We start from the raw sequence: 26,615 nt of genomic DNA on the forward strand, positions 1-26,615 counted from the left end.
ACCTAGAACATTTGCTGGTTGCCAAATCCCAGCCTTCTTCCACACAATTGACAACGATGTAGGAATCCTTTTTCCACTAAGTCCTTTAAACAAAATTTGCCCATCTCCTCCATAATAGTTTCAATCAAGGAATGTCGACCAGTAGTTAAACAAGGACTTGGCAGTGCATTGGAATAAGTGAAAATAATACTTACAAAGTGTGGGATCCCTCAGTTGCAAAATTTGCTAAATTAATAGTGCCCTGCTCACTCTTCACTCTCCTGACCCCACTGAACAGGGTGGGCTAAACAAAATTCCCTTGTTTTCTGACCGTCAGAGCCTCTACAGTGTTACACATTCTGAGAAGAAATCTGTCACTGGCAGTGTTTTTAAAAATATATACAGAGGAACAAAAATGTAAAATAAAAGAAAGAAAAAATATCTCCCCTTAGTACTGAAAATGACTAGAGGTAAGACAAACAAAAACTTAAAAACTATACTTTCAAGGCATGTCCCTATATTTCAGGTTTCCACTGTTGTTAATATAATGTCTGCTTGAGAAAGTTGGGCTAAATGGGACACACTGATGGTCTATATCTTTAAAAAGATGTGATAAGGAGAAGCAGAAAAAGTAAAATAAAATGGAAAACATGTCTGTCTTAGACCCAAAAATCATCTAAAGTAAGACGTAAAAACTTTAAAATTAAACCTTCAAGGCACATCGCTGTGCGGTGAGTTGCTACCATTGATAGGATAATGTCTGCTCAAGAAAGATGGGCTAAATAGGACTCTGTTGTGGTCTATTGGCTATTAGAATCTCCACAGTAAAGCCCACTCTCAGTAAAAAATTGTTCCCCACCGTGTCTTTACAAAGATGTGAGGAGGAACAGAAAACATAAAATAAAATAAAGAAAAACACCTCTACTTAGTCTGGAAAAGGACTAGAAGCAGGACATAAACAAATCTTCAAAATTAAACTTCCAAGGCATTTCATTGTGTCAGGTTGCCACCATTGTTAACATAATGTTCACTCAAGAAGGGCAAGCTAAAATTTCTCCCATGCGGTCTATTGGCTATCATAGCCTCTACAGCTATATCAACTGTCAGTAGAAAGATGTTCCCACAGTGTCTTTAAAAAGACATGCAAAGAAATAGTAAAAGTAAATAAAAAAAATCTCCCCTTAGTCCTTAAAAGGACTAGAGTTAGGACATAAACAGGTCAATTCTTATGTTTTGTGCAAAATAATTAAAGAAAAGAAGCCACCTTTACTATTGAATAGGATCTCCATGGACTGGTTCTCTTTTCATGACCCAGATAACCACAATGATGCCTTGATGACCTTTCTGAATCTAGGCATTCTCTTCCAAGATCAATGCCTACCAACCATTCATGTTTGAATCTATCACCAGGTCTCTCTCTAGGTTTCAAAACAAATATGTTCCCTGTTTAACAAAATAGACAAAGCCTGTGCCAAATTCAAACAATCTATGACAACTATAAACTGCAATTTATACCCTGCAGGTGCTATTATAATAAATTTAAATGAACTTTTCTTAACTCATTCAAGCCTATAACTCCATTTTTGTATACCCCCAGTTCACGCCCATACATCCTTACAGCATCCATAACTTTTTTTTTTTAGTCTGGCTTCTTTAACTAAGTGACTTACCAGGCAATAATAGGCAGCATTAGAAAGTGCAAGGAGTTACAATCAAAATGACACTAGATTGTTAGTCCCTGCTCTAATTCCTAATTCCTAGAGTGGAGAAATTAATCTTATGTTTGCCACTTATTATTCATATTTTCATTTTTATGTTCATATTTTTGTAACTGAGAGACTATTTTTTTGAGGTATATGCTGCAAAACACTAATGTAGGACACAGGACAATTAACTGAAAATGCTGGTTTATATCACACAATACTATAGTTGTTAGTAATGATAAAAATGAGCAATATTTCCATATGTACTTAATACTTCAAAAACCAAGTGACTTTCAAAGTGTTGTATGACATTAGGTGAAACCTCAGATGTTTTTGAAGGAAACTATATTTCATATTTGGGGTCTATATCATATGAGCGAATCACACAAATTGCGAACGCTCACAATATCAAATGTACTGGACCTTGAAGTGCTTTTTCTGAGATCACGGTACAGTGAAGAATGGGATATTATAGCAATAACCCACGCCTGGGTGTGGGTAATGCGGGATTTAACCACGGTTGGCGTGGTTTGGTCCCGAGAGCGAAGCCCGAGGGACCAAACAAAGACAACCATGGTTAAATCCCGCATTACACACCCAGAAGTGAGTTATTATATTAATGACATTATTTAAGAAAAGAAATAATTACTTTTCTTAAATAATGGCATTGTATAATGCCTCTTTGCTGCCCTTCTGCAGCTGTCTGGTATTCCGCGACAGTTCTGATGTACTGCGCATGCATATGCAGTACATCAGAGCTGTGGGCAAAAGCAACGGAGAACGCAAGATCTCCATTGCTTTTTACTGTTTCTCTATGTTAAATGGGTTTAACATAGCGAGACAGCTTTAAAATAAGCAACGGAGATCTCCGTTACTTATTTTAAAGCTGTCTCATGTTAAACCCATTTAATATAGCGAGACAGGTTTAAAAAAAGCAATGGAGATCGCAAGATCTCCGTTGCTTACACTGTGTCGCTATCTTAAAGGAGTCTAACATAGCGACACAGCTTTAAAAAAAGCAACGGAGATCTGCGTTGCTTTTTTTAAACCTGTGTCGCTATGTTAAACTCTTTTAACATAGCGAGACAGTGTTTTATACTAACGGAAAAAGTCCGGGCGACCGGACCTTTTTCCGTTAGTATATTGAGGGATTTACAACGGGCACGCTGGTTGGGCTGGCCAATCAGCATGCACGTTTTAGAGGAAGAATTGTATAATTGCCCTTTCCTCACTGTAGTGTGATCTCGGAGTTGGAATATATATTTAGCGGGGGGTGTGGGGGGCACAGCCCCCACAATAGGAAGTTCGAGATCTGGTACATTCGATATTATGAGCGTTTGCAATTTGTGCAATTCACTCATATGATATAGACCCCATATTTGTACTGTAAGTGTACATCTTGAGAAATATTCAGTGTTATTTAAATTACTATTATACAATTAAGCATATGTTATCATATTTCTGTAAATATCTCAGTAAACATGCACTTATAGAGGAATTTCTTGTTGTCATGTTAGAACTGATGTTGGTTTAACAAAAAACATGTCTAAGTTGTATAGTTTTCAAGATATGAAAATATATTTGTGAAAGTTTAGAAAAATATAATTTGAGGTTCATGTTCATTATACTTTATTGCACTATTTATTGAAAAGACTATGAATGCACTGGATGTTACCAATGTAAAGAATACTTCTTAATGATACATTTGTACAGTTTTAATAGCTTTTATTGTTCACTAAATATTTACATTTGTTTATCTCATGCTTCTTAAGTTTATTTTTCAGAAAATGGTCTGGAATGCAAGATGTGTATAGACTGTTAGAGGTGTAACATTCCACACCACATAGGTGGTAATGAGTTTTACTAAAGTAAATTCAAGTCCTTAAAATACCTTTTGTTGGAAATTTCAACCTACTTGCTGGAAAATCCAGATATACCATCTCCAATTTCAATTTTGTTGAATCACACAAATTAAACTGCCCCTAAAGCTTTGAGCAAGACTATCATCACCTTCCCAGCCAGATTGTGCAGTTCTATAACACAGAGTGGTGGCTGGTGACTTCAAATTAAAGGGGGGCTGCAGGAGACAGCTGAATGGATGGGGCCAATGGGAAGGGGTGTGGTCAACTAGAAAGGGGCAGATCTATGCTCAAAACCACAAAAACTGGGACTTTAATTAAATACGCTGCCCTGGGTGTAAACTGTCATTATAAGAGTCCAATCAAGACAAAATGAAGTGTAGAAGAAAAAAATATTTTAATGCATTGGCTACATTACAGCTTACTTAATATCTAGATGGAAACAAAAAGGTTGTGAAGCATGAAAAAATAAATTACTTTTTAAATACATTACTGGAATGCCAGTGAAAATCAAGTATAAAAAAACAAGCAACACTCAACTCAAACCACTTCTCCTTGCACTCCAGTTCTAAATATCATTTATATTCAGCTTTATAAAAGTACCAAGTAACATGATGAAAGTAGCAATCTCTGTGATACCCCCACTTATAAACATGTTTTTTATCCAAAAAAAGACCTGCTGCCTGACAACTATCTACTTGTTTCATGGGGAAAACATGACCAAAGTAAAAAATGAACAGTAAACAAGAAACAAGCCTAAGATAAATTGCTTAAAGGATTACTGCACAAGTTATGGACCACACATGATAGATTGGTATTCTGTTTAGTTTATGGGTAAAGCCTGTAAAGATGACTGCAAGTCTCCAACAAATGTAATGAGCTTCTGAAAATACTGTTATCCTGTCATTTATTCCAAATACTGTCATATGCATTTCAATACCTAAGGCTTACATGCTATCTAGTTATGTAAATATTCTCTGTATGGCAACAACAAAATGGCTTTCAGTGTTGGTAATTCTTTAACAGTATGCTTATTAAAAGTTACTTGCATCTTACAGTCTCAGACTAGCTTACCTGACAGTCATTAAAGCATTGCTACTTAAACACAGACCAATAGGCACTGCAACAACATGCATTTTCTGAATAATAATAATAATAAGCATACATCAAAAGTATAAAAATATGACAGAAAATCAGAACATTCTGCAAAATCAAGGACAGATGAAAAGCCATTGTAGTACTTGTGTCTATCTTGGATGGGGGGATACTCTGCACACTTACACTGCATAACTGCTCCTTGCCTTGCTTGGACACATCCAGTGTCACTACGTGGGGGAGAGGGGGTGCAACAAGTATGTCACAATTTGAAATGTCTCTGGCTGATGGTGATAGCCCTGACACATTTGGCATAACCCTCAGCCTCAGAGCAAGAGATCTGGACAAAGCCATAAACAGAAGTGGGACAAAGACCTAAAAATAAGGACAATTTTTAAATATTGCTCTTATAAACTTAGAAAGATAACAGAACAGTAGGTCTTGAATTAGTATGAATTTTCTGAAGGGTATGAAATCTGAAACTCCAATGTCTGTCATTATTTTCTAACTTCAGTCTTTAATGATTTTCCACTAATTTGCCAGAAAACCACAATTTTATGAAAAACAGATGAAAAATGTGATGCAAAAAAATAAAATAGCCACACAATACAGCTGGGAACCTGTCAAAGAAGGGGCACTTTTTAAATATTAGTACTGTTAACTTGAGCAGCTGACAAAATAAGAGGATCTATATGCATTTATAAAATTAAAAGTAATCTATAACTCTGATCATTACAATTATTTATTAATTGTAAACTCACCATGTTTTCTTCCAAATTTGTCATTTTATGGAGGGATTATTGGGGGGTGCAAGATTTTGAGCCAAAATTGGGGACAGCTGAGAGGTTTGGATATACCTAATTCTATAAAGCGATTTATTTGCACGTACCTCTCAACCTGTTAACGCAGGAAATCTGGACAAGGCAAAAATATATTGGGGGAACATGCAAACAGTACTAAAAATTGCTCTTGTATAAACTTAAGAAAGTTGACAGAATAACACGCTTTGCTTTAGCATGCATTTTTCTGAAGAGTACGAAGTCTGAAACTCAATGTCTGTCATTATATAGTGACTTCATTCCTAAATTATTTGCCAGAAAACCACAAATTTTTGAGGAACAAACCAAAAATAAGAAACAAAAGTCTATTCATTCTGCAAAAATCTGGACAGTTAAGAGGTATAGTTCAGCCGGGGCTGTCTGAGTTTGCCCCCCCCTCACAAAATCATGGTCGAATGGGGCCTCCCCCTGCAGCTATTCCAATGTCCCATTACGTAGCTATTTCACCCCATTTACCATAAACACTGTAATGTGCATACTGCTTTACTTCTATGATTATTTGGGTTTCATTTAAAAGTTTTATTTTACATTTTACAGTACAAACACTAACAGACATCTGCTAAAAAAGCAATGCAGTCTCACAATGAAAATAGACAGCATTAAAATGTCTTTGCCCTTGAAACTCACATTCATTGAAACAGCATTGAAACCCACATTCAAAGAAAATACATCTGGCCAATGGCAGATAAAGAGTAACTTTGGGCTGTTTTCAAATCATAGACCCCTTGCACAGGAAACATACATGTGTTCTTTGATACACCTTCCTGATTGTATTAAGTTATATTCCTTGCATAATACAGTACAGTTGTTAGAGGGCATTTTAAATTTATTGTTTTGAACATTTTTCCAGTAAACAATAAAACAAAATGCATGCACCAATAATGACAAAACAGCCCAGTTCAGAACATTTCCATCATAAAAGTCTACTCAAACTTCTACAGTCCACCAGTATCAGTAAATATGCACAATCTTTGCAGAAGTAAAAGTCATCTAAATAATTCCACATTAAAGAGATCTGTAACTTATGAAGATGTTGCTGCTAGCAAACAACTTTATATTTCATTGTTTTATCTACAAATAAAGTGCCTACTGCCCTTGAGGAATAAATTATGTTATAGTAAAAAAATGATAAGCTAGTAATATTGTAATAGGGGATGGATGACAAACTGATAACAGGTTCATCGTTACTAGGTATCTCCACCAAAGAGGACATTCTCAGGTCTGCAGCATCCACCACCTTTAAAAGCACAACACAGTACTGTATCAGCAAAGCATCTATATACTCTGGGAGTAGAACTCACAGATGTCTGCATCAAAAGCAAGTATACTACCTGTTGTGCTATTAACAATGCACACAGACTCAGCATAAGTAGCACTAAACTTCTTTTCAAGCTTTCAGCTCTTTGTAAAATCCACTTGACACTCAAACTGTATCTCTCAACTTTGAAGCACAAGAAATCTGGAAAAGGCCAACATTTATTGGGGGGGGGACAAAAGCCCCAAAACTAGGAACACATTTTAAACATTGCATGTATAGTCTTGGAAAGTTGCTAGAATAAAATGCTGTGTTATCACCATGCATTTCACTGCCAAGTCTTGAGCTCAGGACCCTGTGCACTACAGTCAGAGCAACATACCACTATGCCAAATCAGCTGTTTCTTGAAAGACAGGTAGACTGAAACTTAAATGGTTATCATTTAGTGAATTCAGTTCTCACCATAGCTCTCAACCTCTTAGCACAAAACACATAGACAAAGCCAATAATGGGGGACTACAGCCCCCAAACATATTCACTGAATTCAGTTCTCACCATAGCTCTCAACCTCTTAGCACAAAAAACCTGGACAAAGCCAATAATGGGGGAATACTGCCCAAAAATAGGGACAAATTTCAAATATTGATTTTATAAACAGAAAATTGCTAGAACAAAAGGTTTTGTGTTGCCATATACTTTCTGAAGAATATGAAGTCTGAAATTCAAATGCCTGTCATTATTTAGTGAATTCAAAATCCAGAAAAAACACAGATTTTATGAGGAACAGAACAAAAATATGAGGCAAAAAGTTCACAAGTGGTGGGGGGTAGGGAATTCAAGCTCTTGTTACCTGCTCCCAAGGTACAGGGTTTGAGTCTAGCCACCAGGGATATTTCTTGAGTTCTCTCTAGTCAACAGGACACACACACATGCACATAGTCTGCCCAAGCTGTTAAGTGAGTATTTCTATCAGCACTATTCCTGCTTTAAAAGTCCGTCTAAGCTGTTAAGTATCCTACCTGAGTATAGATTCCATCAGAGCACTATTCCTGCTTCAAATGTCCGTCTATCAGCACTAGAAAGACTGGGAGAGCAGAACTTCCCATCTATCACCACTAGAAAGCCCCCGAGAGGAGTAAACTCCTACTCAGCCTGCAGACGTTGCAGTCCAATCTCCTTCCGGTGGATCTTTGCTGTTGCAGGCTGTCTTCTTAATCCGGACTGTCTTAGCAGTTTGGATTCTGTGCGCATGCTCCAGACTGGTTCAGCAGCAGTCCGGACTTGGATATATATAGGTGTAGTTCCAAATATCTAAACACTTAAATATCGACAGCCTAAATATTGCCACAAAAAATGTCTAAAACTCTTTAATACTGACAGCTAAAATATGTAAACACTAAATATCAACTGTACCTAACCACATTCAAAACCAAAGTTTTTGAAGAATGGCCCCCATGGCCCTCCAAAGCAAAAAACACAGTATCCATGGGACCTCCAAAGCAAAAAACACAGCATCCATGGGACCTGATGGTGTCCCCGGCTGTGTGCTCCACGAACTCAACGAGGAATTAAACCCACAGCTAGGACAGCTGTTTAATCATAGTCTTACCTCTGGATACGTACCCAGGGAGTGGCGCACTGCAACTGTGGTCCCACTTCACAAAGGCGGTGCCTCCACCGACCCTGGAAATTACCGGCCCATTAGCTTGACAAGCCTTATCTGCAAAGCCATGGAGAGGATCATAATGGACCTCATAAATAAAGACATAGGGAATTTGCAGACTTTGGATCCATCCCAGTTTGGCTTTGTCAAAGGCAGATCATGCCTTCTAAACTTGGTTGACTTTTGAAACAGTCACCAAAGCCATTGATGAGGGAAAGGCAGTCCATACAGCCTACCTCGATCTGGCGAAGGCCTTTGATACAATACCCCACTCGGGTATCATTGAAAAACTCATCAGCTTAAATGTTAACCCATACATCACAAGATGGGTTGCAAACTGGCTGAGTGACAGAACCCACAGGGTCAGAGTTGCTGGCGCCATGTCAGACTCAAAGCCTGTCACAAGTGGTGTACCACAGGGCTCAGTCCTGGGCCCACTCTTGTTTGGCATCTACTTTTCCAAGTACAAGCAAACACAGGAGGGTTATGGCTGACAAAGTTTGCAGATGACTGCAAACTGGCCATAGTAGAAAACACATCTGACACAGATATCCTTCAGAAGGGTCTCACAGAAACGGATAACTGGTGCCAGAGCCATGGCCTAAAGTTAAATGCCAAAAATGCATAGTCATACCCTTCGGGAAAAACAAGGTTACCCCTAGCTACCAAATAGGTGGCAATCCACTGAGTACAGAAGAAGTTATCAGGGACCTGGGGACCCAGGTTGATAGTAGTCTGTCATTCGACACCCATGTAGCTAAAGTAGTTAGGAAGACCTTCTACATTGCCCACCTTATCATGAAGGGATTCTCATCTAGATCAAGGGAGGTCATAGTCTCCCTATACTCATCACTCATCAGACCAATGATTGAGTACAATGCCCCATTCGAATGTATCTGACCCGACACTTGCAGCAGCTGGAGAGGCAACAAAGTTCCTCACCAAAAGGATAAAGGGTCTCAAACATCTGTCCTATGCTGCCCGACTGAAAGAACTCCAGCTCTATTCAGTCGCACCGCTGCTCAGAGGTGACCTTTGCCTAACATACAAGGCCATGTCAAACCCAGATTTGATGAATATGCTTCACCTCAAAAATCTAGATCCGTCAGAGCCACAAGGGCGGAGACTTAAACCTTGACACGGCTATTAATAGGACGTGCTGGAGGGATAGATTCATCACCCAAAGACTCCCTATGCTGTGGAATAAAATCCCGGTATATGTGAGGCAGAGCACCTCGCTGGCCTTGTTCAAGAGAAATCTTGACCAATGGATGGGAGATCGCAGATATACCCCAGGGATTACCTCAGTGTCACTGCTCAACAGAGGCACAGCAAAATAATGGGTATAGTTCCCCATACTAAAGGGGTGGCGTAAGCCACAAAACTATGGGCTAGGCTTGTAAATGCCCTCGGGCAGATAGCCTAGTATGAACCTATGAACCTATGAACCTATGTGGGGGTGGTTGCATCCCCACACCTTGTTAATTATATATACACCACGTCTGAAGGATGCACAACTGAAGGGAAAGGGCATTTATCCTTCCATTCTATAACTTAAATTTTGTTGAAATTTAAACATTTAGATATTTAGAACAGCACCCCTTTAGAGAGATATATATATATATATATATATATATATATATATACACACACACACACACACACACACACACACACACACACACACACACACACACACACGTTTGAAGTGTGTGGGGGCTTGTCTTTGGGAGGTGGCATTTACCCTGTAAAAATGCAAGTTCATTTATTTATTTTTTCATTGGGGTGATTTCTTGAACAGTTGTGCTCAGCGAGTTGTTTTCTTTTGGACTTGTAATTCAACATGGCATACATGGAAGATTTTTATGACTCTTTTTGTCTAGTAAGAAATTGTAGTCAACACCTGTTCAGAGTTATAACTTAAAATTAATTGCTGGAGAATAAAGCAATTCTGGTGTAAATGGGACAAACTGAATTGGTCATAATTCTCGTTGCACTGCGGCATTTAATGGATTAACTACAGTAATGTTTTTTATCCTTATGCTTCCTCATATATTTGAGGTACTTTCTAATAAAAAAAAAAAAACTTTGTAAACTTTTTATTAAACCACAGCCCAAATTAATTTAGTATATCCTTTGGTGACATCACCATAGTGATACCATGAACTAAGTCCATATGCCCTTTGACTTTAATGGATGCATCTCTTCACATGCCTGGTGGTGTGCACATTAAAGCCTGTAGATGTGCTTCATGCTTCCCCTGTGGTGACATCACTGAGATTAAAGTTTACATTTGCTCCTCTATGACAGGCTTGTAGGTTTAGTGGTATTTGTAGCTTTTTTCCTCACAGACCACAGCTTCAAACATTTGCCAGTGCGGAAGCAATCCAATTTAGCACTTTCTGTATCACACACTGTGGTGCAAAGGTAAGGAGATTAATGTGGCCAATACATTTTAAACTTTTGAAAGCCACTACCTTGAGACTAACAACAACAATATAAGATATTCCACAATACAAAAGTAAAAGAAACAAGTTTCTTCCTTCCTTGAAGCATGGTTGGCCTTAGTAGAGTGAACTGGTCAGCAGTCATTTTAGTGGTGAGATTCTACCTCTGCTCATAGTTCTCACTCCAGATCTGATTAATCAACAGATCTCTTTCTGACTACCTGGAGCAGTGCAAATAAGTAACCATTCACACCAGGGAAAACAATTTGCTCACTCTCACTCTTTCTCTGCATCCATACAAACCCGTAACAGCTCAGAACAGTGAAAACAATTCGCTCTCTCTCTTTCTATGCTGTTGAGGTTTTGGAAGCTGAAAGCTTTTCCACTTTTTATGTCTTTGACAGACAGAACAGCAACAGCAGTTTAACAAATGAGGAAGAGTTTGGTCATTTCTTGTCAGGTTTTCTCTCTGAAAGGTGTTATAATGGGTCCCTATCAATTCAATGAAATATCAGTTAATTGAACGGCATTTTCAGTGCAATTACATTGAACATGCTGTTCGTCGAACTGTTCATATTGAGAGCATGGTACAGTGAGAATCGGGAAATGTGCCCTTTACCCATTGTACTGCTATCTCAGAATTGGTATATATAACTAGCCGTGGGTGTGTGGGTGCAGCCCCTCACATGAGAGGCATTTGATGAATGGCATTTCTGATGAAATGCCGATCGCTGAAGTGATGGTTCGCTGAAGTGATATAGACCAATTATAACACAAATGAAAAAGACAAACAAGCAGGAATTTCTGTCATAAAGTATTCATGTTAGTCATCGGAAGCTCTGGGCAAAGTAAAAGTTCTTAATTTAAAATTCCAGTGCTACAGCGAGCGGTATTTTATTTTGTGCCCTAATAGTCTTTGAGTGAAACTCAACTTTCACAATGTACAGTGTAATTTGCTGGACTCGTATCAGACACAAAACTTAAAAAGGTTGAAACAAAGCCTGTTATTGATGGTAACCAAACAAGAGACTCTTCCTGCAGATTTGTGTACACATAAAAAAAAAAAAACATTTTACCAAAAAATGTCTAGCAACAATTTTAGGCAGGACTTCTTGAGGCCAGCAGCTTATGCCAGTGAGCTGACAGTTCTTCCCTTTCCTTACCACTCTTGCAGTTTCTAGCCCTTTCAGCCTGTCAAGGTATACTTCTCAAGACAGCTGTGTATTCTTCTCTTCTTCTAGGATCTCCAGATTACTCCAAAGTGTATACAGAGAGTGTCTTTGACTCTACAACCTTTGTCATATTGGTTTTGACCATTGGTTATATAGGTAAGGTTTTCTCCCTATACTGAATTATCTAACAAGTGAGGGCTTAAAAGGCCAGCTACCTTCCATATCCCAGCCAAACCCTAACACTAATAGGAGTTTTAAAAGAAATTCCTAAGCTGTTTAGTATTTTACATTCTTATTTACCAAGCAACCTTACAACCCCCTGTTAGTATTATCTTCAGACATCTGTTGGTAGCTCCAGTTGGCTGTGTTACAAGATATCTCATCCCTCTTATGGCTCACTCTTACCTTAAACTCACTGTCTCAAGTAGCTCTTACTTGGACTCAGTTGTCCCACATCTTCAAATTCCTTACATACTACCCCCCCCCCTTACACAGTACTACCCTTCTAGCTTTTACAACTACACTTATTTTCTGGCATCATATCTCCCTAACCCAGCTCTTCTCTCTTCTCTTTTTTTACAGGCTTATTACCAACACTTCTCATCTGCAAAGCCCACAGATCTCCCCTGTATGGAACTACCTGCAGTCAAGTCCCTTTGTGGGGGCCTCCCACCCATTGAAAATTGCTAAAGTATGCACTGCTAATATTTCTTTTCAGTAGTTAATTACCTGCACTGTTGCTCTGCTGTTGGCCATCTCCTGCATATCTCTGGACGACTCCCCACTCTCCTTCTGCCCTACTCCTCCCTGTTTCTTTAACTCTATACAACCTCTCCTATCCTTACAGCTTCTCTGCCTCCTCTATCCCCCTTGACTCAATCACTGTTTTCATCCTACTCTAGTCAGTCCCTTCTGGACATCTCTAGCCTTCTGCCCATCTCCTGCTCCTGCCTGCTACTTTCTTTTTCTCAAGGTTCCACTTACCATAACCACTGTGAGCTGCTCTACCCACCTCTGCCTCTCCTCCTCCTACTTCCCTATACTTACCTGCCTTACTGATTGGTTTCATGGCTCTCTCTTTGGGTGTAGCCCCGCTCTGTTTACTCTCGCTATGCTTGGGCTCACTCCACTCCTCTACCCTACCCCATTCCCACCCACCCCTACTTCAATTACTTTATCCTATCCAATCCCTCCCCTTCCTGTCCCATCACCCATACAGCACTAGCTTCCTGTATAAACCACTCTCACCATTAGTCTATGGTCAATCAAACTCCATCATTTCCTACTTCCAACTAGACCCCTACCCATTCCCATAACTCCCCTCTACATACATTACAATGCAACTCTTGTTCTTTATCATCCCTACTCTCATATCTCTCTCTGCTCTTACCTCCTATCATACTAACCTTTCCCATCACTATGTCTGTACTCCTACTTCATGCATCCTTGAAACCCCTCCCAACTTTAACACCTTCAATATCTCTCCATCTCTTTTTAACTTCCTCACTACCTGTCTTCATAACCCGTGGTGGTGGTGCTGCGGTAGCATTGTCGCCTCACAGTAAGACGCTGTCCGGTTCGATTCTCAGCTAGAGCGTCTTCTGCGTGGAGACATGCGTGAATGGGCATTCCTTCATTGAAGGTTGTGCGCCAGGGCTGGTAACTCGGCATGTAAAAATCAACTACCAATCATTAGTGGACCGAAGTTCCACTGTGGCGACCCCTAACTGGGAAAAGCCGAAAGACGCAACAACTACCTGTCTTCATAAACTTACTATTTTACAAATCTATCCGACCTCATTAAAATCCAAAACTAAACCTTACAACCTACCACTACTACAAACTCCAAAAGCATTTTTCACTAGCAATATACTGCTAGTGACACCCACTCAAACCCTGGCCCCACCTCTCCACCCCACTGTCACATAACCCATATCCCTCCTTCTAGCTCACCCTCACCTAATAACTTTTACCAGCCCCATACTCACAATCTACCCACTTCTTCATTCAAACACCTAGCCATCTACTCACTAAATATACAAAGTATCACTAACAAAATCACCAAATTACACTCTTAGCGCACACCTCTCCACATATTCTAACCCTATGTGAGACTTGACTAAAGCCACACATCTCAAATAATGAAATAGTCCCACCAGGCTACAATATTTACCACTCTGATCAGCTTCAAAGGAAAGGAGGGGGCATCACCATTCTCTACTCTCACCACTCACCCTCCCTATCCCTGACTTCCAACCAGCTGAAATAATGATTCTTAACTGCCATCTTAACTCACACAAGAAATTAGCAATTGCTTCCATTTATATTCCCCTGGAAATAATACCCCAACCCTAGAAAATATCTTATCCTGGTTTTCCCACAACATTCACTATGAAACCCTCATAGTTGGTGATGTCAACATTGACTGGCCCAATCTCACTACTGACTCTCCACAACTTAGCATAAATTTACAAGGGTTCCATCAGCTGATAACCTTTCCCACCTGCCTGCAAAAAATCTCTTCCTCCAGTTCCACTATCGATTGGATCCTCACTAACACCCCTAATCTCTACCATAATCCATCTACTCTACCTGAATCCTTAAGTGACCGTCTTCCTATCATCATTCTAAGACACTCTTTCCAACTACCCAAATCACACCTCTATAGAGATTGTTGTAAACTCTCCAACTTCAATATCTACCAATTCAACTCCATACTGTCTATTATTGACTAGGTTGGGCACCGGGCTGGTAGCTCGACACCGTAAAACACCACTCCAATCATGAGCAGACAGGTGATCCACTGTGGCGAGCCCTAACTGGGAACACCCGAAAGAAGAAGAAGACTGTCTAGTATTGACTGGTCCATCCTCAAGGAAATCCCTCTTGATGATGCAGTGAGTAAGTTTAATAGCATCTTCCTGGACACCCTGAACTCCCTTGCCCCTTCTAGGAGAATTAGAATCAAAGCTAACTATGTCCTCTGGCTTTCTAAAGATACTAGATCCATGATGCATAAAAGAGACAGTGCCTGGAAGGCCTGGATTAAAACAAAAACAACACCCAACTGCAAAATTACAGAGAACTGCAGAATCTTGCTAAGAAACTAATCAATAAGGACAAATAAATCCCAAATCAATAACATATCCAACCCTCAAAAGTTTTGGTCGTCCCTAAACAAATTTCTTTCTCCTGGCTGCCCTTCCAACCCCTCCCCCATCCCAAATAAACCTGCTTCCAAAACAGCTACCCTCCTCAATAAGTACTTCATTGACACAATTCAAAAACTCACCACCACCTCTAATGCAACTGCCCCCCTACACTTTCTAACCCACCCAACACAAACCTCTTTTCCTTTCAACCTGTTTACATTAAATCTCTACTTCTGAAGCATAAATTCTGAAGCGTAAACCCTGCTCTTCCTCCACAGATAATGTTCCTCCCTCCTTCCTCAAATTTGCTGCTGAATCTATAGCCTATCCTGTATCCATATTAATCAACAGATCCATTCAAGAAGCAACTGTCCATCTCTTACGGAAATCCTTCTTCACCATCTCCTTGCACAAAGGGGGAAACTAAACTGACCCATCCAACTACAGACCCATCACCATCCTACCCCCTCTATCCAAAATACTTAAAAAATGCATCCACTCACAGCTTCTTAACTATCTCCTACAACAAAACCCGCTTACTTCCACCCACCATGGTTTTAGGCCAAACCATAACACATCTACTGCCCTCTTTGCTTTCACTCATACCATTGCTAAGGTCCGTGACAATAACCAACTCATATCCTCCCTTTTCCTTGACTTCTCCAAAGCTTTTGACACAGTCTCCCATGCTATCCTCCTATCTATGCTATCCATGCTCAACCTATGTCCTACCTCCCTATACTGGTTCTCCAACTACCTCTCTGATAGGCTACAATTGGTCAGATGGCTGTCATCCTGCTCTTGCTCCATTCCAGTCACAGCAAGTGTTCCACAGGGTTCTATCCTGGGCCCCCTTCTGTTTAACATTTTTACTTATGAACTGTGGGGAAACTACTCTATAAATGTTCTGCAGCCCAGGCTTGGAACAAACTCCCCTTAAACATACAGTGCATTACCAACCCATTACACTTCAAAAAAGAGCTCAAACTCCATCTGCTTAACAACAAAACTTGCCCCTGTCAGGACTCTACCTAACTCCTCATCTGTTTTACATTGCATTCCCTTCATATGTCCACTTCTTTAGTCTCAATTTTCTCCACTTTGTAACCTACAGGTATTTATCTAGAAATTGTACTCTCTAAACATTTGTAGCTCAATCATTTCAATCTGACTTTGCTATTTATATGTAATGTTACTGCCTATTTTTCTGTTTAGTTTTTTCTCTCTTCTTTGTTCCTTCAGTGTTTATCTGTATTGGTAATTATATTATCTTGGAGTATGAATCTGTATAATACTGTAAATTAGTTTTGTAACTGGAGCTGTTGGTAATTATATTATCTTGGAGTATGAATCTATATAATACTGTAAATTATTTTTGTAACTGGAGCTATTGGTAATTATATTATCTTAGAGTATGAATCTGTATAATACTGTAAATTATTTTTGTAACTGGAGCTATTGGTAATTGTATTATCTTGGAGCATAAATCTGTATAATACTGTAAATTATTTTTGTAACTGGAACTATTGGTAATTATATTATCTTAGAGTATGAATCTGTATAATACTGTAAATTATTTTTGTAACTGGAGATATTGGTAATTATATTATCTTGGAGTATGAATCTATATAATACTGTAAATTATTTTTGTAACTGGAGCTATTGGTAATTATATTATCTTAGAGTATGAATCTGTATAATACTGTAAATTATTTTTGTAACTGGAGCTATTGGTAATTATATTATCTTGGAGCATAAATCTGTATAATACTGTAAATTATGTTTGTAACTGGAGCTACTGGTAATTATATTATCTTGGAGTATAAATCTGTATAATACTGTGCATTATTTTTGTAACTGCAGCTTTTTGCCTCGGGTCTCCACTGAAAATGGGCTTCTAGCCGAGCTGGACTAACCCGGTTAACAAATGTCAGTAAATAAAGAAAATAAAAAACATCAACATTCAAAATATTTACACTAAAATGTCAAATGATCGAATGGTGACATGCTATAACGTATGCATCAAGCAATATTTTTTGAGCATGCAAAGTTAAAAAAAAAAGATAAAAAAAAAACATTGTTTTTTTACATGTGGGCAAGTCCCCCTGAACTCCCACACCCCCTGCTAATAATATATACTAACTCCAAGATCACACAATATTGGAGAAAATGCATATTCTTCAACCCCAATAATTGCGCCCCAATTGCACCCCAAAAGAACCCCAAGGTCTCACACACCTATCAACCATATCCTTAGTCAGCCAGATTTTGTTGACTAAACAGATGTCAGCCAAAAACAATTTTGAGTAAATTCAGTGTGCTGCCATACAGACACACACACACACACACACACACACACACACACACACACACACACACACACACACACACACACACGCATGTACAAGTGCAGAGATACATACATACACAAGTGTATATGTGTGTGTGTGTATATATATATATATATATATATATATATATATATATATATATATATATGTGTATGTAGGGTCGATATTATATATTCAAAGTTTCAAAACTTTGAACCTCATATGATCAACAACATATGAGCGGTATGAAACTTCGAAAATATAATATAAAAAAAAATAAAAAAAAAAACGTACCTAAACACTCTGAACAGGGGGGCAAGCCCCCCTGCACCCCCCATGTGAGGGCTGTGCCCCCGCACCAACCTGCTTAAATATACCAACTCCAAGATCGCACTTCAGTGCAGAAAAGGGAAATTTTCCCATTCTGCATCGTACGGAGCCATTGCTTTTAACCTTCAAACTTCGATCATATGGTGTCTACCATATGACATTTGAACTTTGAAAAGTTTGAATAATTAATAGCGACCCTATATGTATATATATATATATATATATATATATATATATATATATATATATCTAAATATATATACATATATATATATATATATATATATATATATGGGTTCCATACACTAGATCAAATTTTCACTAATTCGAAATAGTGCATGGAATGCTCACTGCAGCAAAAATGCACTTAATCGAAAGTGCACTTAACGCAAAGTTCAGTACAATGAACAGGTGTTGAAATGAACTTCCATGTAGTACTCACGGACCTTAAGGTTAGGGCATGGGTCATGGTAAGGAGATAGCCCATAGGGCTATCTCCTTACCATGACCCGTGCCCTAACCCTAAGGTCAGTGACGACTGCAGCGCAGTGAAGGACATAGCAATGTCCTCCACTATACTGAGAAAGTCACAAAGCTTAGGGTTAGGGCATGAGTTAGGGCAAAGGGATAGCTTTACTAACTATCCCCTTACCCTAACCCGTGCCCTAACCCTAAGGTCCATGACTATCACACCATAGTGGAGGACATAGCTTGTTTTTTATGTCTGCCACTGTGCTGCTGTGTTTTAGGTGAAGTGCACTTATGCAAAAGTTCACTTTCTTTAAAGTGAACTTTTGCAGAAGTGAGACTTCCTATTACAAGTTCGAAGTAGTGAATATAAAACATATTTATATATACAAATCTCTCTCTCTCTCTCTCTCTATATATATATATATATATATATATATATATATATATATATAGCCCTATGTGCATTATGAGAAAAAGCAAAAAAAAAGTGATTCAAATGAATTCTCTACAGCAAATGTGAAATATTGTTCCCACAGAAAGTAATTCTCATTTATACTTAAACATGATATCTGTAACCATGAAATAAGATTTGCAGTCAAATATTGAAAGTTAAGTTATATTGATATATATATATATATATATATATATATATATATATTGAGTTAAGTGCTATAGCTTAAATTCAGATTTACAACACTGGCAATTTTCTGTATTTTCTTTCTGAAATTCTGAACAAACTTTTATTACAGTTCCCAATGATAGGAAGTAGTAGCACGCATTATGGAGCTACTTGAATCCATCAAGGTACCCCTAACACCTTGATCCTTGGTGACTTCAACTACCCCACCATAGACTGGGTAAACTATTCCTGTACTAATGCACTCACCCAACGATTCCTTGACTTCTTAATTTCTAACATACTAGACCAGCTTGACAAGGGGAGATACCATTCTGGACTTGGTTCTCAAGAACATGGACGACTGCTGCACCACTCCCAAAGTATGTTCTTCCCTGGTGAGATCAAATCATCGGTCTGTCTCATTCAAAGTTTCTATCCCACCCAACCCCCTCTCCTAGCCATAACTAGACTAAAAAACTTCTCAAAAGCTGTCTATAACCTCCTAAGGGAGGGTATCAGTAGCTTCACACCACTGCCCCCCTTAGAGGAGGCAGACAACTATGCTGAACAGTACGCCAATGCAGTATACAAGCACCTGTACAACTGCATGGACTCAGCCATACCCAACAGAACTAAAATCTGCTCCTCAAGGAAACATAAACCTGTCTGGTGGACATTCTCTATCAACAGGTTTTACAACAAAAGGAAGAAACTGTTGTCTAAGGGTAAAAAGGAACAAATTCCAAATTGGAAAAACTCCCTCCTCAGCCTCAACAAGCAAATTAGATCACTACTGAAAACCGCCAAAGCCAATTATGAATTGAAACTAGCCTCTGAAACAAAGGGAAACCACAAAGCCTTCTTCAGTTACATCAGGAACCTTCATGGCAAAGCCCAGGTTTGTTCCGAATTATACTTAATGTTACCACTTACACTGATCTTGTTGACTTTGCCAACCTGCTAGCAAATAGGTTCAGCACAAACTTCATCCCTATCCCCCCCAATGGCCCATTTGACATCCCTGATACTTGTCCCATACCTCACATCTCCATAGATCAAATGTTAAAGGCCCTATCCAAGGCAAAGAACACAGCTTCCATGGGACCTGATAGTATCCCAGGCTGTATTCTGCACCATCTCCAAAAAGAACTAGCTTTGCCATTGAGCACCCGATTCAACCACAGCCTAAGTACAGGCTTCATTCTAGCAGAGTGGAGAACTGCCATTGTCATCCCCTTGCACAAGGTAGGCACAAAGGTAGTGCCACTACTAACCCTGGAAGCTATTGCCCCATTAGCTTGACAAGTCTGATCTGTAAAGTCATGGAGTGTATTATTATGGATCTCTTAAAGAAGGACATAAGTAATCTCCAAGCACTTGACCTCACCCAGTTCGGATTTGTCAGGGGCAGACCTTGCCTGTTGAACCTGGTTGACTTCTTTGAGACTGTCACCAAGGCCCTGCATGAGGGAAAGTCAGTACATACAGCTTACCTTGACTTGGCCAAGGCCTTTAACACAATCCCCTACTCGGGTGTCATCAAAAAGCTAACACAAATTGGCATAAATCCCTGTCTCATCAGATGGGTGGCCAACTGGCTCATCAATAGGACCCACAAGGTCAAAATAGGTGCCTCCACTTCTGACAGCAGACCTGTCACTAGTGGTGTTCCCCAGGGATCTGTCCTGGGACCCCTACTGTTTGGCATCTACTTTTCAGAGGTCCAGGCAAAGACAAAAGGCCTGTGGCTGACCAAGTTTGCAGATGTAAGTTGGGTGCTATCACTGACTCCCCGAATTATGTTACCAAACTTCAAGAGGGTCTCACAGCAACAAATGACTGGTGCCAAAGTCATGGCCTTAAGTTAAATGCAAAAAAAATATTATCATACAGTTTGGCAAAAACACGGCCCCTATTGATTACCGCATCAACTTCAACCCCCTAAGCACACGACCTGTGGTGAGAGACCTGGGTACTCAGGTTGACGACAATCTCGCATTCGACCATCATGTAGTGGCAGTGGTCAGAAAAGAATTTTACTAGGTTCATCTCATAAGTAAAGGGATTGCATCCAGGAAAAAGAAGGTTATTAGCTCTCTGTACTCCTCCCTCATTAGGCCAATAATTGTGTATAATGCCTAATTCGGTATGTACCTCTCCAAATACCTGCGTCAACTGGGAAGGCTACAGAAATACCTCACAAAGAGAATCCATGGCCTCCAACACCTGTCCTATATAGAAAGGCTCAAATCACTATCACTCTACTTGCTATCGTACAGATTGCTCAGAGGTGACCTGTGTCTCACCTACAAAGCAATATCAGACTCTGCCTTACTAGAGATGCTCCATATCCATAAGTCTGTTTGCACATTACCTGCTCAAAAGGCCTAAATCTAATATGTGACATCAACAAAACCTGCTGGAGAGACAGGTTTGTATCCTAGAGGCTGCCCGCCTCTGGAATAGACTTCTCATACACGTCAGAGTACCTTGCTGACCCCCTATAAGCGCAACCTTGATGAGTGGATGAGAAACCACAAATTTGTCTCAGGGTTTCCACCTGTGTCCCTCATTGACAGGGGTGAGAGGTGCTGACTGAGGTTTCTTTTTTGGGGATTAACTCTTGGCTCGGCTTGTAAGGGCCCCAAGGCCATTAGCCTAGTAACCTCCTATGATCCTATGATCCCACACAGATAGTCTTGTTGCATTGAAGATATGCTTTTCAACTCATTTGAAAACAAATTCTGCCATGGGTGTGAAAAATGGCAGCTGTCACATATGTGATACAGTACAAATAAATAATAAACAACAAGCTTTACATAAAAACATAAAAGAAAATTCTCAGAATGATAAGGCTATGGTTCACAAGTTTAACAAGTGCACTTTGTTTGAGTTTGGCAGGTATCCATGTTTTCTTAGATTTTGAACTTATTTATGGTCTTACCCTAATTTCTGAGCTGAAGTTGTAACACAAAATCAAAGAGCCAAAAAGGTAATTTCACAGAGTAGTTGTGGAATTGCCATCTGGTACATCATTATGCAACGACAGTGCCATAGTTTGTGAACTATGTCCACAGTGATAGTGTTCTAAAAGTTTAGAATCAGAACATGAAATATTCACAACAATGTAAGCCAAAAACAGTTCCACTGAAAACCACTTTTAGTGAACCAAAATTAGAACATTCTTCTAGGGAGCAAGCCCCACTGCCCCTTCCATGGCCCCTCCATGTTGTGAAGGGATCCATACTCCACCCTTAATTCTACATACCAACTCCATAGTTGCACAATAATGGAGAATAAAGGCAACATAAAATTTAGATAAGCGAGAACTGGAAACATGAAAATTCAAAGCTGCTAATTTTAGTAATGACTAGAAAAAAAATAAAATAAAATATATATATATATATATATATATATATATATATATATATATATATATATATATATATATATGTATGTGTGTGTGTGTGTGTGTTGTGTGTGTGTGTGTGTGTGTGTGTGTGTGTGTGTGTGTGTGTGTGTGTGTGTGTATGATTGAATGATGACACTTTTTGTTGAAACTTCTTGCCAAGAATTAGGTCTGTAGATTTACAAAAGAAAAGCTTACAATAGGTACTGTATGTCAGTGCTTTTTTGTTCATCACAACTTTTCTCAGCACTTTGCTGTAGAGTTAATTTGGGTAGTTTCAACTGGTTTGCCCATTTGGGGTTGACCTACTGTATACCATTTTCACCTGCAAATATTTACAGTATGAAAATTACTCGTCAATATTTATTCTGCATTTCTTCATCTCTCTTGGTCTCACTTTTTATCTGTTACCACTTTGTGGCTCAGCAAATTTATCAGCAGAAAAGGTTTTTAGTTTCTAAGAAACGAAACTGTTTCTTATACAAGTATTCCTAAAATCCTAAGCAGGCAGACACACTGCAGCATGGTAATTGTCCATGACTGATATTTAAGAATGAGATAACTGTGCCTGACCCTATGTTCATAATCTAGGGGGGTGCAACAAGTGATGGTTTAATAAAGATGTTTCTTGTTAAAAAAAGGATCAGGAATTGAATAATTGACCTAATGTTGCTTAGGTTATATGATATATAGCAATATATGTGAAGTATAATGTTTGTTAATGTTAATTTAACACAGTTTGATTACTTTTGTATAAATGTAAATTTGCCTGTGTCATAAGTGATAATTCAATAACAGTGTTGAGAAAAAAATCTAGGGGGGATTTAATGGAACAGACTTTATTTATGAGCAGAAAAATAGGTCATGTCATTTCATGTCACAGCAGCAGTTAAGGCAATGAAGAATATGTGTGTTATAGTCAGTTAAAACAGCACCCTAAGTAGCTGTAGAGACAAAGCTTGCTTATTTCACACCAAAATGATTTAAGCTTAGTGGTTTAGTCACTGAGCTGCGATGTGGAAGACCTGGATTTAAAATTAATTTATCACTGCACTAACTAATTCAGCTGTTTTTTTTTTTTTTTATATTCTTGTCCAACTTATAGGAATATGACCTATGATTCATATGATTAAGATAATTAAATAATAAGGCAGAGTCCGAGTTCTTGGACAGCAGATTGAAGAGGTTACTCGAAGAAGACAATGCTGATTTGTGATACTTGAGTGGCTGATACCACAAAAAACAAATATAAGTTTACATACTTTGGTAGAAGCATTGCATATTGATTTATATGTACCTGTTTTTGTCAGTGAACAGGAAAGCTTACAAAAGCTTAAGGCAATTGCGAGGTTCTATGGAAGATATTAATGTTTGACCTTGATTCTTCATAGAGAAGACCATATTCCAAGTAACTTCAAATTTAGCTTTGTTGTTTGCAAATACTAAAAAGAGTGACCATGAAAGCTTAGATCTAAGGTGAATCAGTATATAGTGCACAAAGTTCAAATAAATAAAGCATGGATAAAATAAAGGATGAGCTTAAAATGGGTGTGCATAATTTACTAAGACTGCTTGACACAAGATGCATATTATAGCTTTTCATATGGTTCTGTGTCTGGCAGTGAAGGGTCCAGCTGGAGCATTTGGTGCTGATTACATATAAGTCAAGTCTGTGTTTTAACAACTGAAAAACATTAAGCGTCTCACAACATTGTGTGACCCTTGACTAAAATTTCTTCTTCAGAACTGATTTTCTGCACATACAGATATAGAAAGCTAGCTATACTACATGCCAGGACAGACTGTACAGAATTAAACATAATGTTCAAGTCATGATTCCTTATATTTCAGTTATGGTTCTTTTAAAAGAAAAAAATAGCAAAACATTTGCACTGAAGCAATATATATATATATATATATATATATATATATATATATATATATATATATACATATTTATTTATTCTAGCCCTCCAACAGTATATAGTAAATGAATAACAAAAGTCTATTGACAGCAAAGAACAGAAAGTCCTTTGGAATGATCATTAGCTCTTTCAGCAGGGCCATCTTTGCCTTATCTCTGAGAATGATGCTTTAGAAGATTCATCTTATCTCTTTTACAAAACAGAAGCTAATCACCCTCAGGGTCCTGACCGTGATGATTATACATTGTTTTCAGATAATCATTGGTTAGGAGAAATCTGTTCCTTTATTTTCTTTTTTCAGCATGTTGTAAGAGGTGCATACACTAAAACTCATTAACAAGACCCACTGTTTGACTCACCATTAAATTTGCGTCAAATGTGATGCTAGTTGAACATTATGTAGTACTTTTTTCCTTTCTAAAGAGTAGCTCGAGATAAGGGATGTGATGGTCAAGATACAAATAAGCTGCAATTTTCAGCACAGCTGAAGAGAAGCCTATCGAGAAGCTGTCATCCTCTGCCTTAGACTAAGTGTGCTTAAAAAAAAAAAAAAATTCCATTACAGCCCAAAGGTCATACAATAGTCTTAAAGAAACATTATCAGTTCAGTTCAATCAGAATATGCCTTTAATGCAAGAAAAGCATACACATTTTAATGTCTTAAACTGTGGCGCGCATTATAAATATATCCACTATGAAATGTGGCCACTTTTATGCTATTATTTGATCTCTAATACCTTGTAGTAGCCTATGAAGGGCAGGAAGGATAAACAATTTGCTCAAAGTCATTCTGTACTTTAAAAGCTGTAGCAAATGAATCCCCTATTTTGCACCTGTCTGTTTGAACCGCTGCTTTAAACTGAACCTTAGATATACACATACCAGACACTGTCACTGAAAGTTACTATTAAAAAGTAAATTATTAAACATGCCAGTAATAACAAGGAAGCAATATCTAGCAGGATATGTATATCAAAGATATCAGAAATGATGCAGAACATCACAATTGTGTTATTCCTCACTGCATTAACAGAAATATAGCATGTCCACATATTTGCTTTCAAAAACTGAATTAGGAGGTTGTCAGGCCAAATTATTTTAAAATGAATAGGAGCTCTATGACTGAATAACTAGGTAGTACTCAAGAAAATGCTGTATGCATGTCAACATGTTTAACATGATAGTACATTAAATGTTAATGAAAAACTACTTACAATTAGAGAAGATTCGAACTCTTTATAGAACACAGCAATAAATGTAGGACGCTCTGGAGATCTACCAGAGTTTGATACATGCAGGATCCAGTCCCCCAATGTCTTTATAAATAGCATTATTGAAGGATTATAGAGAGTAGTATCCCCATTGTTGGTGGTTTAGTAATAATACAGTGCTACTAGGCAAGAAGGTGAAAGCAAGCATGAAAAAGAAGCTTTAATTAAAACATGGTAGGTTAGGTCCAAAAAAAAAAAAAAAAAAAAAAAAAATAATGAATGTGGGATTTAAAAAGCCCAAACAAGAGTCCACAACAAGGTGGGAAGCAGTAATAATGATAAAAGTAAAAATTACCTTTATCATATCAGATGGCCTGAGATTAGCAAACAGTGTAATAACATAGCATAGAAGGCTGGCTGAATACTGAGGTGCATAGGAAGTGCCATGTTCATCAGAAAAGATATTTTTCAGTTTTGGTATACAGCTGATAAGATCCTATTTAGAGTTTTGCATGCTGTTTTGGAGATATTATATTTTCGAACTTCATCAGACAATGTCATTAAAAACAGTCTGTGCTTTAAAATACCCTCTATAAGGGTCATGTGATACAAAGGCCATCACGTGATCACCCTATGCTCAGCTTTTAAAGGTGATGCCAACAAAATAAACCATCTGTGTTCTTGTTACAAAAATTCAACAGCATCAGTCTGCAACATAAGTATGCATGAATGTGCATAAACCAATATTTATTTTTATATTTATATTTTACACAAGCTAAAATCCTGAATTAAAAAAAAGTTAATCTAGGAATACATTATAAGTCCAGGAAAAATATTATTATATAGCAAAGAGCACTCACAACTGGACAAATGTTTATAAAAATCCACAAATAGGTGTTATGTAAAAAATTGAGGAATATGAAACAACTAAAAATGATAAAAAACAACCATAAGAGAGCAGACATAAATATTACCTGTCCTTCTTTTTATGTTATAATATGTAGAATGTACAATAGCGTCAAGACACTCTAGAATTACAGTACCACTACCCTGAATGTAAAAAGATCTTACTATGTACAACCTCCAAAATATGTAAAGCTTTTAATTTAAGCAAACATTGAATGGAACAATAATCGTTCAACCCTGGATGGCTGT

Source organism: Protopterus annectens, chromosome 5.part0, assembly GCF_019279795.1.
Source record: "Protopterus annectens isolate FY-2018-M chromosome 5.part0, PAN1.0, whole genome shotgun sequence".
Lineage (NCBI taxonomy): Eukaryota > Metazoa > Chordata > Ceratodontiformes > Protopteridae > Protopterus > Protopterus annectens.